Below are 6000 nucleotides of genomic sequence, written 5' to 3'. Positions count from 1 at the left end.
TCATTAATAGTCAAAACAAATAAATTAGACTTTTTTTCATTAGAAAAGGTACAGTGAATGCATATTAAAGTGCTTTTTTATCTCCATACAAATGGAAGAGTAAATTAATACACTATTTCTAGATATCTACTTGTCAAAGCACATCAAGAAACTTACAAATGATAATCTTTTAAACTTGCAGTTCCTTACCAGAATTATATAAAAAATACACACAGAGACAAAGATCACTGCAAAAGAAAGCAAATTTTACATTTACTAACAGTAGAAAAGGCAAACAAATGAATTAGAATATTGGAAATAGATGAATAAATTAGTAAAGATATGAGATCACCAAATAGTCCATTAAAATCTTTTCTTTCAGAACCACTTATACACTGAGAACATTCTAATATGTATCATGGAAAATTAATAGGTAACAATTTAAATTGATTGCCTAAAATCATATAAAATTATCAATATTTGACTTTTTTCAAAATATAATAACATAAGATAAAATTTCAAAATATTTAGACCTATCAAAATATGCTTGACATTTCTATCTTTCATAGTGTTCAAAGTTGCAGAAATTATATTTGTATTAATAAAATAATTTAGAACATATGCACGGTTTTAAAAAGGAATTGTAACATTATAACACCTGTTTTTTCCCCACACAAACATACTACAACTCACACACAACACTTCAACCACAGACACATACAACACCACACCATACTGAATATACTCCTAACACATACAAAACATACGAGGAAAACAGTTTATTCATCAATGCCTACACGCTACAAACTAGGCTAGATTCTCTAAGTAATGAAGAAAGAAACTAAAAAAATAGAAGTCACGTATGCTAGTAATTTGCTGAGGAAGAAATGGTATATAAATGTAAAATATGAAATTAATAACAATGGCTTTACACATTATCATGTCAAAATGAGACATATAGAACTGGAACTATTTATACAAATTTATACATGTTGAAGCAGAGAAATCATCATGGAGATACTTTACTGAATTTGGGTCTTGAGTTTGTCCCAGATGAATAGGTAAATAGAGATTACAAAGACTTCCTAACAGAAGTATTTGGTTAGTTCCTTAAGAAAAAAGGCAAGATAACAGACACTTAGATAAAGCCCATTCTGTAGTTCATAAGCTTTGCCAATGGTGGGTCAGCAGAATCATCTTTTGCTGTGAAAGATGGCATAGTAATTGTGGGCCCTTCAATAAGTAACATAAAATGCAATCATGAAGCAGCCTCCAGAACCACTCAGCCGGAAATGCTGAGATGTATTTTGCACCAGAAAATAGCAGCTGTCTTAAAAACAGTTTCTTATTGATTAGAGAGTAGGGCAGGCCATTTTTAAGGCTCACTCCCTGGAAACTTTACCATGCTGTTTGTCATCATGAAAATGTGTACAGTTTGTTCCAGAAAAAAAAAAATGCATGAAATAATGGAAGAAATATTTGGAAAAAAGAATCTGACACTTACTTCTTTTCGGTCCCAAATCAACAATAAACCTATTTTACAACACCCCCCCAGGTTCTACTTAGGTAAATTTCCTGTCTATGGCTAAGCCTTACCAGAAATCAGAAATCTCTATTTCCATCCTTGACAACTGTCTACATCATCAGGAAGAGCATCTATTGACATATCCTTAATATTCTCTAATATACCTATCAAACATGCTCAAAAGTCAATTCTGGATTGATATCACAAACCAGAACCCAATGCACATCTTTCCCATTGCTGTAAATAGGCAACATGTGCCTCAAGATGAAAACTAAAACATTATCATTCTCTCCAACAATCCATACACTGGGTGATCCTGTCAACTTTATCTCCAAAATGCATTCTAAGTGAATTCACTTCTCTATGCCTTAACTACCATCAAATTCAACCCATTTTCTAAAAGACTGCAATTTTCTTCTATCTCCCCTTATTTTTTATTTTATTTCCTCTTTATTTTTCCCAATTTTCTTTTTTTCCACATACCATCCACACTGAACTTTCAAAAATGAAAATCAGTTTAGATGATCATTTGAGAGCATCCCACAAGTTCCCATCACACTCAGTATAAAATTGAAACAATTATGAAAGCATTCTAAAATGTTGACTTCCATCTTCAACTTCATCATGTGCCACTTTCTCCTTGTTTCTATATTCTAGCACTTTCTAATTTTTGGTGTTCCATAACACTATTTGAGCTATTTCCCTTCTTAGGGTAGACATTAGGATTTGCTAATATTCACTTCTTCTCTGACTCTAAGCATGTGAAGATACACTTCTAAATCCCCCTATCAATTTAGCAGGCTCTTTGGTCACAGCTGGCTATACCTGAGTTCTGGGCTAATTTTTTGAAAATTTTATCTTACCTTATCATCCATAAAGGCCTTATGGCACAGCTAAAATATGGTAGTATATCAGTTAGATAAAGCCTAAGTTGGGAATGAAGAAGTAAACTTATCAACTCTGTATTGAAAAAGCACCTGGAGAAGTTATCTTTAATATGTTAAACCATGTCCTTAGCCTTCCCTGATTAATATACCACAGAGTCTTTGAATGAGGTATTGCATTTCCTTAAAAACAAAATCTTCTCTCTTACCATTCCATACCTCATTTCTTGTAATTTAGATTTTAGCTTAAATAAAGTCTTACCAGAATTACCCATCATTATTATACCATCAAAATTAGCCCCATGCACTCTTTCCTCAGCATTATATATTATATAATGATCTTAAGATTTCTGTACATATATCTATCTGATATTTTTCTGGTAAATGTATTTGTTTGTTTATCCTCCCTCTTTCCTTAGTCACAGTGAAATGACCTTGGGTTTTATTTCTTGCTTTATGTCTATGACTTTCATTATAGCCTGACATTATATATGGAAGATGATAATTTTTTTCCTGAAATATTTGTTAAATCAGATTTTTTTTTTTACTTTGTAATATGTATTCTTACTTTCAGGTTTTATTTTGTGGCACCAAAGCAACAAAAATAAACTTAAAAAGTTCATAATTACCTGTGGAATCAATTTGACTCGTTTCTGGTGGCCTTGTGGAATTACAGCTAGGTTTATGAGAAAGATATCATTAAGTGTTTTTCATGTGGAGGATTTAAACCTTATTTTTCATAGAAGAAGAGTATATTCTCCCAGAGGTACTTACATGAGTAACACAGTATAAGGTTTTTGATATTTGAATAATAATATAAAAACAGATTCTTACAAGCCAGAGCAAGTGTCTCCATAAATAAAACCATATTATGTATGTAGCTTATGTGTATAATGCCTGAAGGTACCTTAAAGGTGTACCACAAAAAGCATGAAATTGTTGAAAGCTTTCTATTTCTGAAAGCATCCCAGGCAGACATCAGAGATAAAGAAAATTTGAGCTATGTTTGTCTGCCTTATGGTGTTAATTAAATGCCAATATTTTTTTTCTCTTGAGTAGCTCAAAATTAGATTCATATTTTCCTCTAAGAAAGCAAGATCATAAAGTTTCTGTGTCACATGGTATAGTCCTCCCATCCTTATGTAAAATTCTCAGGAGGCATTTTCTGTTTACATATTTCTTAACTATTATTTAAAGTTATAATTTTTAAACATACTGTATATATTTTATCAGAGTAGTAAATCTTCCAATTTCATAGAAATTAAAATTGATGCAGTTAGGATCTGATATTATTTAAGGTTATTTGGTGTGATGTTTAAATTCAATCTATTTCTTTCAAGAACAATAAAAGTGAATCTATTTATAGAGAACATACTGTATACTTATAAAAGGAGCTAGGTGGTATATATTGATGTCCAAGGTCAACATAAAATCTAAATATTAAAGAAAATTTATGATCATGAAATTAATTTCAATTGTATAATATGATGGAGCCCCCAAATAAGCCAGTCTCTTCAAGCATTACCCAGGAGATAGGGACAGTTTCAGGGAGGTCTTTAACAATTATCAGGATTTATAGAGATAAATATATATATATCAAGAACTCTCAGAAAACCAAAGGATGAATGATATCGCTAATAAGTGGATGATGACACATAATGGGGGGTGGGAGAGGTAAGTATTAGGGTTAGAGTTAGGGTTAGGGAGGGAGGCAAGAATGGAGGAAGGAAGGATTGTATAGATGGAAAAGAGGAGTGGGAGGGGTCGGGGGAAGGGAAAAAATAACAGAATGAATCAAACAACATTACCCTATGTAAATTTATGATTACACAAATGGAATGCCTTTACGCCATGTACAAACAGAAAAACAACATGTATCCCATTTGTTTACAATAAAAAAAAGAATAAACAAAATATATATTAAAAAAAAAAGATAGGATTAGCAGATCTTTCAACATTCTCCTTGACAATTAGGTATATTAAAAATGGTTACTATGAACTACACAATCCCTGCCTGCTGGCAAAGTCCTAACAAATACCTATTTTCTAAAAACTTAGAAACATTGGGGTTTGATATTAAATGACTGAAAAGTAAGGCTGGGTACAAAGGAAGAAACCTAAAGTCATCGAGTTGATAGAAAGCCTACTGGGTGAGAATCAGCAATTTTCTTTGCCTTCTGTTGGCTTATTTCAAGGAAACTTTAAAGTCATAATTGAGTTTTATTCAATTAGAAATAAAGTTATTGCTATCAGCATATAATTATATAAAAAAAAGAACTCTTAAGTGCTAAGAAAAATATCCTAATGACAGGAAATCAAAAGCCAGTTTCAAAAAGCAATTTATAGGAGTATCCCAGTATGTGAAATATATTATTCCAAACAAAATCATGTCAGATAGCAACTATTACAACCGTTCATTATATGGATTCCTGTTTCTGGGTAAGGTAAAGAAACGCCAAACTAGATTACCATTCCACCTGATCTGTATCCCCACTCCACACAATAAAGACAACATTTGTAAGAAAACAATTTCTAAAAACAGTAGATATAAAGAAAAAGAGGACTCCTAACAAAAAAAAAGTAAAGAAAAAAAGTTAGTGAGCCTAGATTTATTTCCTGATGATTCCCTTGTGAGAAATACTAGGCAGTGACCCTGAGAGTTAGGACCCAGAAAAAACAAGGGAGTTATCTGAGTGGGAAAAACATGACTGAGAGTTCAGGAAGACCAAAGAGATTTCAAGACAGAGTTCTTGAGATATGAGCTTGAATATTGAGAGTGTGTCAACCCTTGCCAAGTATGAGTGTTCGACAGGGATCCCATCCAAGACGGCCTTTGGAGTCATTACCTGGGTACAGGGAAGAGCAGTAGAAAGAACTAGAGGGACAACAGGTGACATAAACACAGAGCTGAACATGTGCCTGTTCTTCCAAGAATTTCTGGAAATCCTCATGGTTTGTGTGACTCTGGATGGTCAAAAGGGTCTTGTCTCAGTTGACAAGATTACTGATTCTTCCCAGAAATAGTGTTCAACTAAAGACTGCTCTGTTTCCACTTAACATTAAAAGTAATGATAGGTAAGGAACAATTCAATTATCTGCAAGTAACAACTCTGCATTAAAAGGAAGTTAAAAAATATTAGGAATTAAAAATATAAGTGACACAAAAAGATCAAATTTGCAATAGTTGAAATCTAATAAAACTACCAGGCATGCAAAGAAGCAGGAACTCATGATCTGTGATGAAAAGAAAAATTGAATCAAAATTAATCCTAACTAGAATTAGCAAAGATATCAAAACAGTTAATAAAATTATATTAAATCTGTTCAAAAAGTTAGGGATATGCAAAGCATTTTTTAGAAAATGCAATTGAACCACTAGAAATAAAAACTACAATGGCTGAAATAAAAATAAACAGGAAGAAACTAATGATAGATTATACATATCAGATAAAATATTAGCAAATCTGAAGACATGTTCACAAGAATGATCAAAAAGAAAAAATAAAAATAATAAAAAAATGAAAAAACATCTGATCTTGGAAATTTTTCAAATAGACTGCACTATGCATAACTGGAGTCAAAGACAAGGAGAGAGAAAGAGAAAAGAGAATA

This window comes from Sciurus carolinensis, chromosome 15 (genome assembly GCF_902686445.1).
Source record: "Sciurus carolinensis chromosome 15, mSciCar1.2, whole genome shotgun sequence".
NCBI classification, from domain to species: Eukaryota; Metazoa; Chordata; class Mammalia; order Rodentia; family Sciuridae; genus Sciurus; species Sciurus carolinensis.
This window is presented reverse-complemented; position numbering follows the sequence as displayed.